An 18,757-nucleotide genomic window follows, 5' to 3' on the forward strand; every position below is an offset into this window, starting at 1 on the left:
GCCATGACACCTGGTCCCCATTTGTGGGAGCCAGCATTGAACGGCGCTCACCTAAGGTCTCCAAGGTAAAGGGGGTTGGACCCCAAAGCCTCAGGTCAATCAGGCGAGCACATATTAGAGTGAGACTTGAATATGCAGATTTTCCAAATACCGACCCCGCCCAAGTGGCATGGCGAGTCAGGCAAATCCTGGAAGAAGCCTCTCCGAGTATTTACTGACCGCGTCGCGCTCCAGTTTGGGCAGGACCTGGCTGGTAGATCGTGCCCTTAGTTTGTTAAGGCCATGAAGCTGTAGGGAGCAAAGATAGGTAAACAGGGTTGTCATCAAATTGATGGCAGGACCGGCGTAAGAGACTGTAATCTTTTGTACAAGTGCTGTCTTTGCAGCCCATGACAGGCATTGTGTAAGTGTAGATTTTTGCCCCTCGCACTCGAAGATTAAGTATCCCCTTGGTTAAGCGGAAAACAGAAGGGAAAATCTAAGATGGAGGAACCAAAGCTGCTCAATGTTCCTTTTGTGCTCTTGTGAGTAAACCCTACTTCTAATTGGCTGGCTTTCCTCTTTGGCGACAGGATAGCATTGATCTTTAACTGCTGTGTAAGGTGGAGAATTGTTTGTGATGGAGTCGACATACTGTGTGCACTCAATTCCAGGCCTCCTGCCAAGTCGTCACGATATACCTGTGATGAAATGCATAAGGTAAGTTTGTACATAATGTAATGCACGACCTCTGACCACTAGGTGGCAGTGTAAAACCCATCACACAACCAGGTGGCAGGGGAGTTGGGAATAGGTCGTGCTGGAGGATAGATGTATTTTAGTTAATTAGTGTTAGTCGTTTATTGTGTAAATTTATCCTAGTTATCATATCACGCAGTTGTTCTACAATAAATTATTAAAATTAGATGTTCAGTACTTCACTTTGTTTAGTCTACAGAACATTACAATACCATCACAAATTAAGCCAGTTAGTTATCTGCTCCCACATAAACCTGGATTAACACAAAGTGTGAGCCACTCCTCAGCGTACACAATTCTGTACATCTTTCAAGAACACTGTAAAGAATTCCTCATTCCAGGTATTTTAATCAACTTTAATGTGCTGTACAGTTATATGACTAATGTACCAATTTAACAGTAATTTGGGTAAAAATATGGCAGCATGTAATTTCTGACTTTTCATTCGTTCTATTGCAATAGAAATTATGACATTTCGATTGTCCCAACATATAGGCAGCAAAATCACACACCCCCACAAACATAATTTCGGCTTATTAATTTATCCTGAAAGAGACAATTTGCCCTTTGTTTTGGAAATGATACCTCTGACTCATTTTGGCACTGAGATTTAAGGAAGTATAATATTTTTCAACACCAGTAACATTTATCATCCAAAGTAACTTTATTATCAGTGCTCCCAAAGTGATTAATTATCACTGTTGAGGAGCTGCCCTTACAGCCACAAAGGGAACAAAATCTGAAAGCTTCTTAGAACCACTCATCACAATTTCAGTAAGGATGTGGCTGAGTGAAGAATCCTCCGGTATTTATAACCCAGAAGAAAGAATATAGGTGCCATTGCTTTCAGATGAAACCATTGAGATTGTATTCTTCACTGAGCGTTATGGGACTACTCTTGTAGTTCTCAATTGCTATTTGCACTTATAGGTACTGATGCTAAGAGTTACCCAAAATTGTAATTGTAAATATATATTTTTAAAAAATTGATAGTACCCAATTCATTTTTTCCAATTAAGGGGCAATTTAGCGTGGCCGATCCACCTACCCTGCACATCTTTGAGTTGTGGGGGTGAAACCCACGCAAACATGGGGAGAATGTGCAAACTCCACACGGACAGTGACCCAGAGCCGGGATCGAACCTGGGACCTCGGCACCATGAGGCAGCAGTGCTAACCACTGCGCCACTGTGCTGCCCTAATTGTAAATAATTGAATGTACATTGAAACGTTTAAGATAGAAGTTAACCTATTGCTAGTGGCAGTTATTAAAAGAACATTTGTGGAGCATAATATCAAAGTCACTGGGACATGGTGGTGTTGTGATAATGTCAACAAGATACTAGGAATCCAGAGACCCAGGTTAATGCTAAGGCAATGTGGGTTCAAGTCCCATCATGACCATTTGGTGGAATTTAAATTTAGTGAACAATTCTGGACGATAAAGTTAGTCTCAGTAATGGTGACCATGAAACTCTCTTGAATTGTTGCAAAGGCTCATCCTGTTCACTATTGTGCTTGAGGGAAAGGAGTCTGCTGTACTTACCTGGTCTGAGGGCGGTGGATGTTGTTTATATAGACTTCAGTAAAGCTTTTGATAAGGTGCCTCATAGCAGACTGGTACAAAAAGTGAAGTCACACAGGATCAGAGGTGAGGTGGTAAGATGGACACAGAACTGGCTCGGTCACAGAAGGCAAAGGGTAGCAGTAGAAGGGTGTTTTTCTGAATGGAAGGTTGTGACTAATGGTATTCCACATGGATCTGTGTTGAGGCCTCTGTTGTTTGTAGTATACACAACGGATTTGGAAGAAAATGTAGCTGGTCTGATTAGTAATTTCGCGGATGACACCAGGTTGATGGAGTGGCAGAGTGTTGAGGATTGTCAGAGGATACAGCAGCACATAGATAGGTTGAAGACTTAGGCAGAAAAATGGTAAATGGAGTTTCATCCAGACAAATGTGAGGTAATGCATTTTGGTAGGTCTAACGTAGAGGAGAAACATACCGAAAATGGCAAAACTCTTTGGAATTTAGAAAGTCAGAGAGATCCGGACATGCAGTTCCATAGATCTTCGAAAGTGGCAACACAAGTGGACAAGGTAGTCAAGAAAGCATACGGAATGCTTGCCTTCATTGAATGGTGCATCAAGTATAAAAACTGGCAAGTCATGCTACAGTTGTGCAGAACCTTGGTAAGGCCACACTTGGAATATTGAGCACAGTTCTGGTCGCCACACTACCAGAAGGATGTGGAGGCTTTGGAGAGGGTGAAGAGTAGGTTTAACAGAATGTTGCCTGGGCTGGAGGGTGTTAGATATGCGGAGAGGCTGAATAGCCTCAGACTGTTTTCATTAGAATGACAGAGGTTGAGGGGTGACCTGATAAGCATTTTGAGGGGCATGGATAGAGGGGATGGACAGGTACTCTTTCCCAGGGTGGAGGGGTTAGTCACCACAGGTCAGTGGGGCAAAGTTTAGAGGAGATGTGCGATGCAGATCTTGTACTCAGAGGATGGTGAGTGCCTGGAACGTGTTGCCAGGGGAGGTTGTGTAAGCAAATACATTAACCGCTTTCAAAAGGCAATTTGATAAATCCACAGGTAGAGTACCCAATTATTTTTGTTTTCCACTTTAGGGGCAATTTAGCATGGCCAATCAAGCTAACCTGCACATCTTTGGGTTGGGGGTGAAACCCACGCAGACACAGGGAGAATGTGCAAACTCCACATGGACCGTGACCCAGGGCTGGGATTCGAACCACTGCACCACGTGCTGCCCTAAATCCATGGATAGGATGGGTACAGAGGGATACAGCACAAGGAAGTGGTAAGGGTTTTGGTCAAGGTTGGTATCATGACCGGTACAGGCTTGGACGGCCAAAGTGCCTGTTTCTGTGCTGTATTGATCTTTGTTCTTTGTTTGGCATTTATACCACAACTTCAAGGTTCTGGATTTTCCTGATGCAGCCCCCTCCCACATATACTGTTGCTTCACAGCGTCAGGGACCCAGGTTCGATCCCAGCTTGGGTCACTGTCTGTGCGGAGTCTGCATGTTCTCCCCGTGTCTGCGTAGGTTTCCTCCGGCTGCTCTGGTTTCCTCCCACAAAGACGTGCTTGTTAGGTGAATTGGACATTCTGAATTCTCCCTCAGTGTAGCCGAACAGGTGCCGGAGTGTGGCAACTAGGGGGTTTTCAGAGTAACTTCACTGTAGTGTTAATGTCAGCCTACTTGTGACACCAATAAAGATTATTATTATCGTTAGTTTTCCAATGCCCCAACCCTGTCATGATTCAGATTTGAATGACCTGTTGGGAGTGTGGAGGGTATTCCATAATCATGCTGAGGTCCCAGGCAGCATTCATGTCAGCAAGCTGAAGCCTGTCAGTGGCCCTCGGGAAGATACTGAAGATGGGCAGCAAGGCAGCAACAGAAGACAAGTGAAAGTGAAATGGCATCAACAAATAACACAGCACGATCAATAGCAAGCATAATCTGTTTGGCTACAAATGACAAGGAATTAATTGGCAAGATCTGCAAACACTTGTATATGTTACTGGGAAAGACCATGAAGATCAATTTTCCTATGGTCCAGGGAGAGGCACATCCATGCCATCCACTGCAGGCACAGCTGTGGTGTTATCCTGCACAGACAGTGCTAGCAATGGTCAAAGGTCAGTGAGAATTTGGTTCCACCTCCACTTAGCTGTGATTCAAAGCTGACCTCCAGGATAGAGTCTGGGAATGGCACAATGGGCAAACGAGTCAAGTCGGCACCAACTCGCTTTCAGCAGCCCAGAGTGCAGTGGATGGAGGGGCAACGAGTAAATTTAAGGAGGAGTTATGGAGAACGGGCAGGACAGTGGAGTTGAGGCCAGGATGGGATCAGCCATGATCACATTGAAGGTGTTTAGGCTCGGCAGACTAAATTACTTACTCATGCTCCGAGGTCATGTGTTCCAGGGAGGAGATGCTCTGGCTGATTTGCAATCCAGCTCTCGGAATGTAGCATTGTAGGTGACAGCTGAGGAACATATCGGCCATGATAAAATGGCGGAGCAGACTCGATGGGCTGAATGGCCTAATTCTGCTCCTGTATTGTAGGAATTTATGAAACATGAGGTTGGGTGCTTGTTTCCTCGGCTATCTGCCTGCAGACTATTGGTTCTCTCTTTTGGGTGTGATTCTCAGGCCTCATTGCACTCTCGTTCGAGTAAACGAGGCCGGTGAATAGCGAGGGAGGCCAAAAATGAGTTCCGCTCCGGGTGCCAAACAGTTTACGATGCAACTGGTTGCTCCTGTAGGTGAAATCAGGATCTCGTTGTAGCATAGCGAGAAACCAATTATCACCACTTCAGCCCTATTTCCAGATAATTAATGGGAGCGACCCCATAATCCAACAGCCTCCTGTCATTCAGCGGCCTGCCCAGCAAAGGGTCATGCTGGCGCTGATAAGTACTTTCTAAAAACATGAACCTGTTGGAAAGGCTTCTGTGGGGAGTCGAAGAGGTGAGTAGCCATCCTTGCTCGCAGGCAAAGAGCCCAGGAGCACTGGGCTTGCTGCCTCAGTGTTCAGCAGGGGCTGGGGGCCTCTGACTGTGCAGCTGAAGGCAACTGCTAATAGGGAATTGACAATCATAGTTAAGTGAGCACTTCACACATCCCAAGTGGATCCCCGTGGGTGGCTGGCCATGTGGCATCCCAATCACATCTTGTTGTATGGACACTGCTTGAACACTGAGGGAGGCAACACAACACACACAAGCAGCCAACATCCAAACACCCAGGAGATAGGACACAGCTCCGGGGGCATGTCCACAGCTGTAGGGTGGGTGAGTGCTACAGGGAGGGGACGATGCCTGGAGAGATGGGCCAAGGGTTCGGAGGCCGGGCTGCACAGCAGAAGAAAGTGACAGAGGCACCATATTGCTTGTGGTGAAGGCTTTTTAAAGGAGTCCAGGTTTCCAACAATTCCCCACTCTCCCGATGGTGCTGACCCATTCTCCCCACCACCTCCCTCCCCTGGGGCCCTCAGTGATCCTCAGCATGCTTTACCTTCCTAGCTCTACCATTACGCCTTGGTGTCCCCCCATGATGCACATCTGGGATGGAGGCAGCCAGCTGCTTACCATGTCCTGTGGCCTTCGATGCCCCTGGCGAGTGTCCTATGGGGACTCTGGTGCCGGGAGGCCCCAGTGCACTTGTCGACAGCACATGCACAGCCGGCCAGCCTGTTCTGTGTGCTGACCTCGACAAAAGGCCTCATCAGAGGGGTGGAACGCAGGGGAGATGGTGGCACTTGTCACCATTCCATGGGACAGATCCGGGTTGGCACCCAGCACCCCAACCACCCACTTAGTGCCCATAGGGCCCTGGAGGGAGAGGCAGCTGGTTTGAGCCCCGGCTTCCCCTGCATATTCTGGCTCTGTCAGGGTTGGCGACTTCCCGATGTCTGCACCATGGTGTTGACGCTCTCAGCAATGCTCCTCAGTGATTGGGCCATGCTCTGCAGGGCCTCGGCAATGCCCACCTGTGACTGGGACAAGCTCCACAGCGCTTTTGGCCATTCCCAACTGAGAGCGGGATATGCCCCGCAGCACCTCATCAAGCTCAGCCTGGTACTGGGTCACGTCGCCCATCGAGTCCGACATTCTGCCGAGTCCCACAGCCATGGCTGTCACCGACTGCGCCACGGCTGGGACACCTTCACTCATTCTACCAAAGCCATGCACCAGGCTCTCTACTGCAGTCACCACCCGAGCAGGGATAGCCTTGGTGCCACGCATTGCCAGCGACATCTCCTGCTCTCATAGCCTCTGGGACTCCTCCAAGCGGCTATGGACCTGCTGGATTGTCGTTGACTTCTCCCTCTGAATGTCTCGGCCGAACCCCGTCAGCTCAGGATAACCCTGCACCAAAGGCTCAGCATCAGGCTCAGACCTGGGATCCAGCAGACCTCTGCCTGCTGTCTGCCTGGGGGTTCCTGCCTCTGAATTATGTACATTAGCAACTGTGTGGTGCTCACCAGATTGTGCCCCAGAAGCCACTAACGTTTCCCACTGAGGTGTGTGTCTCTGTTGGTGGAGGGTGGGATGATAGCTGTTTCACGTCGATCATGGCATCCTTAGACCTCTCCTTCAAGGTATTCTGCTGGGAGGCAGGTGAGGGGGCCACCCCAGATGGGCCGGTGCTGTCGGCTGGAGGGCCTGCGGGAGAATGAACAAGTGGTCAGTGGGAAGGATGGATCAGTCGGTAAGGCAATATCAACTCACGTGTGACAGGTCCTCTGGGTGGGGCCAGGCCAATCCTCACCTCTGTGGCATCTGCCAACCTCCGCATTGGTGACCGCTCTGTCCTCGGCCACCCCCGTCACCTCTAGGGTGCATTCCTCGAAGGTGGTAAGGATTCGTATGTCCAGCACGCCTCCGCCGGTCTGGCAGTGGACCAATTAACGTTGAATAGTGTTGCCAACCGCGCTGGGAAGCTCGCGGCAGTTTCCGCTCACTGCCACACTGAGCAATCTTTCCGGAGAACCACGCCCTTTGTCTCTTTTCCTTAATTCTTGCTGTCACTTCTGAGAGCCCTTTACCTGGATCATTTGCCAGGGGGCATGGTAGCACAGTGGTTAACACAGTTGCTTCACAGCTCCAGGGTTCCAAGGTCGATTCCCGGCTTGGGTCACTGTCTGTGTGGAGTTTGCACTTTCACCCCGTGTCTGCTTGGTTTTCCTCCGGGTGCTCCAGTTTCCTCCCACAGTCCAAAGACGTGCAGGCTAGGTGGATTGGCCATGCTAAATTGCCCTTTGTGTCCAAAAAGTTTGGGTTGGGTGCGGTTACAGTGATAGAGTGGAGATGTGGGCTTAGGTAGGGTGCTCTTTCCAAGGGCCGGTGCAGACTCGATGGGCTGAATGGCCTCCTCCTGCACTGTAAATTCTATGATTAGCCAAAGGCTGAAATGGGTTGACGTGATTTCTGAGCTTTTCTAAATTTTATGTTACGCATTACAGTCATTTTCAAACCCAGGGTGGGTGTCGGGAGGGTAGCGGGGCCATGCGTCGCGGTATTCCTGATTGTGGGAAGTAGTGCCTCCTGGCCGGAGCCGGCTTTCAGAATGTTGGCCATCCTGCGCATTCGTGCCCCCTCAGCAGTACACAGGCCCGGAGCCCAGTGTGGAAGGCTGTCTCCTCCTGACATCAGCACTCTGATCCAGAAGCAGATTCTTTTTTCAATTGATTGAGTCTTCCCGCCTGGAGCGGCAGCAGAGGACAAGTCACACACCCCAAACGTCACGTGCTCTGGGCGGAAGAGAGACTCCGCCATTTTGTTAGCAGCATGAAAGACTGAAGAATTTAAATGGATCATTTTGTAATAAGGAATAGAGGGCCAGAGACACAAATTGGCCAGAATCTCACACCTAAACCTGCTGGAGACAATGGCTCAGGAGACAAAGCAGTCCTCGTGTGAACTCCAGGACCTCTGGTGAGCAGCCCCTTAAAAAAAAATGAAATCAGGAACAAAGCACAATAAAGATGATTTTTTAAGTTACAGTTTTATCAATTGTGACTGTAATAGCAAAGAGATTAATTCTCCCTGCAGCTATAAACATAGGCGAGGTTCTCCAAAATCCCGGCCAAGTGTTGACGCCGGCGTCAACGCCGGCACGAGTGACGCCGGCATCAATGGGCCTCCAGGCCCAGTCATTCTCCCCTTCCTCGGGGGCTTGAATGGCGCCGGAGTGCTGTGCGCTGCTCCGGTGCCGAAAGCCAGCCCGACACGGCAGGCGCGGGTCTGCCCATGCGCGCCATGGCCGACACGGGTCCGAGCATGCGCGCCACGGCTGTCTCCGCTCCGGCCCCGGGCAACATGGCGGAGCCCTACAGGGGCCCGGCCTGGAGGAACATAGGCCCCCCCCCCCCCGGAGTCGAATCCCCCTGCCCCCCCCCCCCCCCAACCAGGACGTCCACTGTAGACAGAAAGCTGAGGTCCCGCCGGGTGGGACCATATGTAAACCACACCGGTGGGACTCGGCGGGTACTCGACCCGTCAAGCACGGAGAATCACCGCGGAGGCCACTTTCAATGGCCCCCGACCAGCTCTGCGGCGACCGCACAGGCATGATTGCCGCCGATTCTCCAGTCGCCGGAGAATCGGAGGGCCGGCATTCGAGCGGCATGTCAGGATTCTCGGGACACTGCGTGGACCCGGAGAATCTGGATTCTCCGCTGTTGGGATTCTCCATTACGCCAGCAGTGCACCCACGCCCGGGGATATCCCGACGGCATGGGGCTGCCCACAATGTGAAATCCCATTGGCCGGCTGGCGGGACGAAGAATCCCACTGCCGGCGGGGGCGTGCCGCCCCAGAAAACTGATGAGGTGCGACGGAGAATCCCATCCCAGATGTTTCAGATTGTGCAACCTTGCTAGTTTCCGTTAGGTATTTTTGGAGCAATTAATTTCTTGAGGATTTGCTGTGCTGCCTGACATTACCAACCCTCACAACCGTCGCATAGATTTATGAAGCATCGAACAGTTACGTGATTGGAAAGTGCGGTCTCGACTGGGTTCGTTGAAGAGCAATCACAAGCGATGGAGCAGCCAACATGACTGGGAAAACAGAGGAATTATAATAAGGATTAAGGAGGCAGCTGGTCAGGACATAGTTTGGAATCATTATTTTATTCATTGTGAGGCATTTGCATCAAAAGGAATTCCATCCGATCTTGAAGTGGTGCTGAAATAATTGCGAAATTTGTGAATTTCATTAAACGCAGCGCACTCAATACCAGACTTTTTGAGACTTTGTGTTCTGATATGGGGGCTGACACACATTTATTGTTCCACTCAGACGTACGTTGGCTGTCAAGGGGTCAGATGCTTGTCAGAGTTTATGAACTGAGGTATTAAATTCACATTTTCCCCCTTGAGAAGTCATCCCCTCTGGCTGTTTCGCTTGCTGATGAAACTTGGATGCTGACTATGTCTTACCTTGCAGACATCTTTTCAATTCTAAATGAACTGAACCTCAGGTTACAAGGGAAGGATGATGATTGCTTTTGGCAATGTGAAGAAATCGATGCTTTCCAAAAGTCATTGAAAGTTTGGCAAGTGTGAGTGCAAAGCTAAAACTACTACATGTTCCTCACACTGCAACTACGCATCGAAGAAAACAGTGTTAGTGAGGGAACTTGTCAATAGACTGGCAAGCCTTATTCAGTTGCATCTGGGTGCACTTTTCAACAGTTTCTGTTGCTACTTTCCAGAGGAGAAGTTTTAGATTTTGAGAGAGAAGAGTTGGGTGAAAAATCCCTTTGAGTTTGAGACCTCCGAATCAATTATTAACTTGCAGCTGACTCCAAATGAAGAAACTATGTGCCTTACCTGTGACAGCACATTAAGAACACGGCACAAGTCAATGACGCTGTCAGCTTTTTGGAGTAGCGTCTCCGAGGAGTATCTAGAGCTGAGTGAAACAAGCATTTTGTTGCTTTTGTCCCTCACAATGACCTATATGTGCGAGGTTGGATTTTCCGTCCTCACAAAGGTGATGACAGCACAAAGGAACCGGTTGACCTCTACACCCGATATGTGCATAGCCCTCTCCTCCAGTGAACCTGATTAGAGTGAGATCATGAGGAATAAGCAGGCTCACCTGTCGCGGTAAAGGTAAGGAAACGGTGGGTTGTGAAGGTCAGCCGGCATGGGTCCCAAAGGATGGCCGGTTGGTAAAAATGGGTCCCGGCAAAAAAAGTTTGAAAAAAACTGATCTAAGTAAACGATAACTTTGGACAACCATTGCAGTAAGCTCTCCACGGTCTGCTGGAAGATGGCCCAAGTGACCAAACCTCAAATGGTAACCATGTACATTGATACAGTCGCTTGTGGATGTTGATGATGACATAAATCATCATCTAATCCCAATTGTTGGTAGGCATGGCTCATGTCCAATTTGTTTATCTCAGACCCCCAGCTGACTTTGCATACATGTCTTCTTTTTGGTATGGGACACCTATTCAACTTTGCAACTTGATTCACCGTTAACTTATAATCTCCACAGCTTTTGATTATCTTGTCAGGTTTAGCTACCGGTACAATGGGGTTCCGCCCACTCAAAACATTGCACGCGATTGATGATGTCCAGATCTTCCAATCATCGCATTCTGTTTCAACGTTTTCCACGAATGCATCAGGCCTTTCCCGAAAAATCTTTGTTGCAGCTTCGAGATCTATATGGATCCCAGTCTGTAATCCTATAATCTTTCCAGGTTCTTCTAGGAATACTTCTTGATTCTTAATTAAGATCACATTCAGGCCCCCTCCTTTATTCTTAAAGATCCCCAACCAATTTAATTTAATCTCCTGGAACCAATCACGAGCTTGGTCCCTGGTTTGGCACGACCATCAGTGGAAGCTGCTCTGACTGCTGTCTGTAACGCACAGGGGTTGTCGTTGTTCGTACCATCTTTCTAGCCTCTCCGGCATACTTGGCTAATTTTACTGTAATGTTCAGCAACTTTCAGGGTTCAACTCCTTCTTTCAGATACCAGTTGGTACAATTGTTTACATCAGTAGCTGACTCCCCTGTGTTTACCTTCAATGTATTGGCCGGCCTTTTACTATCAGCATGACTGTGGTGGGGATTTACCTTGCCGCCTTCCACATTGTTTAAGGTCATGAACATTACGTCTCACTGGATAATTCCCCATGTTATTTACCAATGCTTGATTGCTTGCTCTGTTTATACTGGGTTGGCTTCTACATTTGGCTTTAGGTGGCCACTTTTCCCGCACCCATAGCACTCAGCCCTTTTGAGTTTACACACTTCTGGGGAGTGGTTTCCCCCACATTGAAAGCACTCTGTGTGAGTCCTCGGCTGCTTAAATCTTTGGTTTTTACTTCTTCTTTGTGTTTCTGTACTCAGTTCACATCCTGAACCTGATCACTTCTGCCGCCATTACTACATGTGGTTTCCTGCCCTAACCGGTGGACTTCAAAGCTTTGTTCAATTTGTAACTCTTGGGAATCCTTTTTGGCACTGTCAATTGCTGTCAGCATTTCTAACACCTTCTTGAAAGCCAACTCGGACTCAGCCAACAGTTTATTTTGTATGGCTATGTTATTCACACCACATACTAGCCGATCTCTTAACATATCATTTACAACGCATCCAAAGTCGCAGTACTTTGCAATCTGCTTTAGCATGGCTATGAATGCTGTAATGGCCTCTCTTCGGGCCCTCACATCAAGTTAAACTTATATCTTCACAGTGTCAGTGAGGCTATAGAGTGATAATGTCCCTTCACTAGGTCCACTAGCTCTGCAAACATCTTTGTATCAGGAGCCGATGGAGTTGTTAAACTATGGATCAGATTATAGGTCTGAGTCCGGCACACGGTAAGTAAAATTACTTTCTTTCTATCCTCCCCCTCTATTGTATTCGCCCTGAAAAAATACTCCAGCCATTTGGTATACTGCACCCAATTCTCAGTATTCAGGTAGAAAGCTTCTAGCTTCCCAAAGAGAGGGTTGCTCGCTCTTCTTCAGGCCTCGAACGATCTGATTCACTTTACAGTTTTTTTTATGACGCTCTTTTCGAATTCCTTGCTGCTAACAATGTCGCTCTGATTTGATCATCGCCAACGTAGGTATGGAAGGATTGGTGACCACCAGTTGGTATGTATAACAAATTATAACGGTGTATCTACAAACGCTCGTTACACAAAGTTTTTCCCGATGTTATCATGACCAGCTCTAGGATCTGCTCTGGCTGCACCAAGACCTCCATGCTTGAGCCCCATTGCGTGATGGGGTCACATGACCCTTCCAATGTAACCCGCTTAAAGGGGCCAGCTACTCTAGAGACCCTCAGCTGTGAAATGTGGGTTCAGAAACAGCACTCCTGCTGGCTGCTGCAGGTTGAGGTGATTTTGCAATGGGGAACTCAAACAAGTGTTAGCCCAGAAGAAAAAAAACAGTTCGGACCAGTAATTGTATTTCCCAATTTTACTGTTTTCTCTTTCTGAGAGGTTTCTTATTTGCATATGCAAATTGCCTTGTGCCAGTGTCAGGCCTGGGTAAAGGAAACTTCTTGCTTATCATTATTCCATGTACTTCCAGTCAGGAGCATGCATAGTTTCCTGTGGTCATCATGAGAATGTCGGTGCCGAAGGAGCACCTGAAGAACAGATACCACATGATCCAATTTCTGGCTCATGTTGTGTCAGTAGATAACTTCCCTTAATACTGTATCCCACAGACACTGACTTGAGAATTGTAAATCTTATGGAGCTACATTGCTTTGGTAGCTGAGGGCATTCTGGGAGACATTTCATCATTTAGGATGTCTCTTCACAGTCACAGCTAACAGCAATTACTTGGCTGTATCCCTGCTTCTGCATAAGGGCCTTACAACACTGGACACTAGGCCTGAGGTGATTGAAAGACAACTGACTAGGCCATGTTTCACTGCATCAGTGATTCCTCTGGCTCATTAGGCAACTTGCATGCCTTCACCTGCAGTTGACCAATCAGCCAGGTGGCAGCTGTGGGAGCTAGACTGCATGTATGAAATTGCCCTTCAACCTGAGCCTCTTTGTTACTGACCCTTTCTGGAAGAGAGGATAACAAATCATAGAATTTACAGTGCAGAAGGAGGCCATTCGGCCCATCGAGTCTGCACCGGCTTTTGGAAAGAGCACCCTACCCAAGGTCCACACCTCCACCCTATCCCCATAACCCAGTAACCCCACCCTACACAAAGGGCAATTTTGGACACTATGGGCAATTTAGCATGGCCAATCCACCTAACCCGCACATCTTTGGACTGTGGGAGGAAACCGGAGCACCCGGAAGAAACACACGGGGAGGATGTGCAGACTCCGCACAGACAGTGACCCAAGCCGGAATCGAACCTGGGACCCTGGAGCTGTGAAGCATTTGTGCTATCCACAATGCTACCGTGCTGCCATTGTGTCTATATTTTCCACTTTGCTGTTGATGTAACTTGTCCCATTTTAACGATGGAGCGACACTCTAAGCAGGTATAGATTGTCCACTTCAGTACTTTTCAGGCAACCGGCAGTAACTCTACAAGCTATGTTGAGGTCAGGATCCGATGTCTTGGCATGGGGAGAGTGTTCCCAAAATGAGCAAGCTGCTGAGTAGCGCAGGGCAAAGATAGTTGTTTGTAATATTCTCAGGTTAGCCCACCATTTACAGTTGGCCAGCTCCTTTAGGAGGCCTTTGCCTGTTACTTTGATGAGATGACCTTTGAAGATTAGAGTGCAATCTAACTTTGCTCCAAGGTATACTAACTAAAAGGTTGTTGTCAATGTCCTCCCATGCCAACATATGTTAAATTCTCAATTCTTGCGTTGTGTCTTTTCAGTGTTGGCCCGCTGATGATTAATCACATAACATTTGGTTGAATCGGTTCATAGAATTTACAGTGCAGAAGGAGGCCATTCGGCCCATCGAGTCTGCACCGGCTCTTGGAAAGAGCACCGTACCCAAGGTCAACACCTCCACCCTATCCCCACTATCGGTTAGTGAACTATGAAGGGACCTCTATACTGACTAGATTGAAAAGTTAGTATTGAGATGCGATGCACAGGTCATCAGCACAGTGGAAGCGTCTGTGGAAGAATGGACTGATCATTGGTTTTAAGTATCGAAAAGCAAGGGTGCATGAACACTGGCCAGGATACTCTGGGGCTGCCCTCTAGCTGCGGGACTTGCAGTGACCCGCTGAATCCCGTGTCGGGCCAAAATTGAGATTTGTGCTGGGTGCCAGACCCATTGTGAGTTTCCCAGACCACCCTGATGGCCATCATAGGTTTCCCGCCCCGAGCCGGTGGGAACATGCAAAGTGAACATCAGCATTCATTTGAATGTTATTAATGGATTGAAAGCCCAATGTTGCGTGGGATTCCTCCGGATTGCCTCCTTTTGCACTGTAGGGATTCAATGGATTTCTTTGGATCCAAGTTCCGCCTGTCGTGCTGCAGTGCCCACACCTCCACCACCGCCCCCCCGCCCCTCCCCCAGCCAAGAGTCCCGCAGGTATGAATTGATGCATGCCCTGATAAACGTGGACCTGGTGGCTTGCAGTTTGAGGAGTGGCAGGTGGTGAGTACCCTCCTACAAAGACTTCCAAGGGGGTCCCTGGTTTTGCAGCTGGTGGGAACATTGAGTCGCCGATCAGGGGAATCGCAGCCACCATCTTGAATTAAGCCACTTTTCTACCTGCACTAGTTGATTCACTTGCCAATGAGGCCAACGAAGAAACATCTGTTGTCCAGCATGTTACTTATCACCTCAAATAACCTGGTATCTTTAGTTTATTGGAATAAATTCCTTTGCTCACGCTTCAGGTTCTAAGCACAATTTCAGATCTTTGGCTGTGCCAAGCAAAACACCACTGCTCCAAAGGATATCTTTGCCCCAGCAGCCTGCAGAATGGTTTCACCAACCCTTGGCTGCCTTCTCAGACCTTCAGGGCTTTTCTCGAGCCGACTTCACTTCAATTCTGCTCCCTGCAGCTCATTCCTTGATTTGGAGCCTATTCCTTTGCTCCTTTCATTTAGCGTCACTTAACGGGACCTATTCCTGACCAATTCTTTGTCTCTTACCTGAAACTTCCATCTGGGATTTTTACCGGTCCTCCTACCTGGGTTGGGACCTTCTCCATATCCTCCTCCATGCCCTGCTCCCTGAACACATCTCTGATAATGGTGCTCCGGTTCAAATCGTCTGACTTGCTTTCCGCTCCGTTAGCACTTCCTTGTTTCTGCACAGGACCAGTTCCCAGCCTGAAGAAGATAAAATAAACAAACTGTCAATATGCCACCATTTCCCGAGAGGCGCACATGCAAAAGGTCCAAAGCTCATCGGTAAATGGAGATCCTGACCTCCAACTTCAGATTAAGGTAGGTATTTGAGTTTCATCCTACTATTTAAGCAGTCTTTCATCATGGACAAGCAGTTGTGCTGCTCCTCTATTTGTAGGCCCATTATATCAATTATTAGTGGAGTGAGTGAGAGTGTCGCACTCTAGAGATTCACAAAATCGCAAAACGCGAGGAAGTAATTGAATAATACCGTAAGTAAGGAGAGGGTGTATCAAAATATTTTTTTACTCTATTAATCGTTCTACTATCTGGGCAAGGTAAGCCAATTCCCTGAAACATTTTGCTCGCTTGAAGTCTCAACTAAAAGAGATTTCAAAGCAATAAAGGAGCATAAGCTAATACCTTCCTGGCTCTTAATTGTCAGATTATGGCGTACAGATGGGATGCAGAGGGAGGCCCGACCGGAATCTTCCACGCATTCCCGATTATCCCAGTGGGAAAACGTGCCAGTCCAAAGCACGGCTGGACCGATGCCTCGTACAAATGTTGGGATTGAGCTTCATTGGGACTTGCTCAGATCACAGACATCTGAAGAGAAGATGATGTTAGAGGCCTTAAGCTTCCGGGCCTTAGAGAAACTCAGGGCACCAAACAGTGGTGGATCTTCATACATATGGCACCATCATGAAGCCGCTCTCAGGAGGTGGGGGAACCCCACGCAACAGCTTCCGCCTCCCAGATGTTCAGAATGTTAGCGGACCCAGCATCTTCTATGGTCTTTGCTGACTTCTCCGACTTGCCACGCACTGATAGGTCGGATTAGGACAAGTCAGCATGGATTTAGTAAGGGGAGGTCGTGCCTGACAAAACTGTTAGAGTTCTTTGAAGAGATAACAAATAGGTTAGACCAAGGAGAGCCAATGGATGTTATCTATCTTGACTTCCAAAAGGCCTTTGATAAGGTGCCTCATGGGAGACTGCTGAGTAAAATTAGGGCCCATGGTATTCGAGGCAAGGTACTAACATGGATTGACGATTGGCTGTCAGGCAGAAGGCAGAGAGTTGGGATAAAAGGTTCTTTTTCGGAATGGCAACCGGTGACGAGTGGTGTCCCGCAGGGTTCAGTGTTGGGGCCACAGCTGTTCTCTTTATATATTAACGATCTAGATGACGGGACTGGGGGCATTCTGGCTGTTTGCCGATGATACAAAGATAGGTGGAGGGGCAGGTAGTATGGGGAGGTGGGGAAGCTGCAGAAAGATTTAGACAGTTTAGGAGAGTGGTCCAAGAAATGGCTGATGAAATTCAACGTGGGCAAGTGCGAGGTCTTGCACTTTGGAAAAAAGAATAGAGGCATGGACTATTTTCTAAACGGTGACAAAATTCATAATGCTGAAGTGCAAAGGGACTTGGGAGTCCTAGTCCAGGATTCTCTAAAGGTAAACTTGCAGGTTGAGTCCGTAATTAAGAAAGCAAATGCAATGTTGTCATTTATCTCTGATGTGGAGATGCCGGCGTTGGACTGGGGTGAGCACAGTACGAAGTCTTACAACACCAGGTTAAAGTCCAACAGGTTTGTTTCGATGTCACTAGCTTTCGGAGCGCTGCTCCTTCCTCAGGTGAATGAAACCTGTATATGTGTTCCAGAAACACATATACAGACAAATTCAAAGATGCCAAACAATGCTTGGAATGCGACCATTAGCAGGTGATTAAATCTTTACAGATCCAGAGATGGGGTAACCCCAGGTTAAAGAGGTGTGAATTGCATCAAGCCAGGATAGTTGGTAGGATTTCGCAGGCCAGATGGTGGGGGATGAATGTAATGTGACATGAATCCCAGGTCCCGGTTGAGGCCGCACTCATGTGTGCGGAACTTGGCTATAAGTTTCTGCTCGGCGATTCTGCGTTGTTGCGTGTCCTGAAGGCCGCCTTGGAGAACGCTTACCCGGAGATCAGAGGCTGAATGCCCTTGACTGCTGAAGTGTTCTCCGACTGGAAGGGAACATTCCTGCCTGGTGATTGTTGCGCGATGTCCGTTCATTCGTTGTCGCAGCGTCTGCATGGTCTCGCCAATGTACCACGCTTCGGGACATCCTTTCCTGCAGCGTATGAGGTAGACAACGTTGGCCGAGTCGCACGAGTACGTACCGCGTACCTGGTGGGTGGTGTTCTCACGTGTAGTAGTGGTATCCATGTCGATGATCTGGCACGTCTTGCAGTCATTTATCTCAAGAGGCTTGGAATATAAAAGCAGGGATGTACTTCTGAAGCTTTATAAAGCATTAGTTAGGCCCCATTTAGAATACTGTGAGCAATTTTGGGCCCCACACCTCAGGAAGGACATACTGGCACTGGAGCGGGTCCAGCGGAGACTCACACTGATGATCCCAGGAATGGTAGGCCTAACATACGATAAACGTCTGAGGATCCTGGGATTATATTCATTGGAGTTTAGGAGGTTGAGGGGAGATCTAATAGAAACTTACAAGATAATGAATGGCTTAGATAGGGTGGACGGAGGGAAGTTTTTTCCATTAGCAGGGGAGACTAGGACCCGGGGGCACAGCCTTAGAATAAAAGGGAGTCACTTTAGAACAGAGATGAGGAGAAATTTCTTCAGCCAGAGAGTTGTGGGTCTGTGGAATTCATTGCCACAGAGGGCGGTGGAGGCCGGGACATTTAGTGTCTTTAAGACAGAAGATGATAAATTCTTGATTTCTCGAGGAATGAGAGAGAGCGGGTAAATGGAGTTGAAATCAGCCATGATTGAATGGTGGAGTGGACTCGATGGGCCGAATAGCCTTACTTCCGCTCCTATGTCTTATGGTCTTATGCAAAGGAGGAGGGGTGAGGGGGTGGGAGGTGGGGGGGGGGGGGGGGTGAGGCTGGGTAGGTGTGGGTGGGGGCGGAAGGTCTGAGGGTGAGGAAATTGGGAGGTCTGAGGGTATCGGTAGGAAGGGGCGGGGGGAGACTGAGAGGGGAGATTGAAGATGTCAGGAGGCAGGGCAGCACATGGCACAGTGGTTAGCATTGCTGCCTGCGGCGCTGAGGGCCTGGGTTCGAATCCCGGTCCTGGGTCACTGTCCGTGTGCAGTTTGCACATTCTCCCCGTGTCTGCGTGGGTTTCACCCCCACAACCCAATGATGTGCAGGGTAGGTGGATTGGCCATG

This window comes from Scyliorhinus torazame, chromosome 15, assembly GCF_047496885.1.
Source record: "Scyliorhinus torazame isolate Kashiwa2021f chromosome 15, sScyTor2.1, whole genome shotgun sequence".
Classification (NCBI taxonomy): Eukaryota; Metazoa; Chordata; class Chondrichthyes; order Carcharhiniformes; family Scyliorhinidae; genus Scyliorhinus; species Scyliorhinus torazame.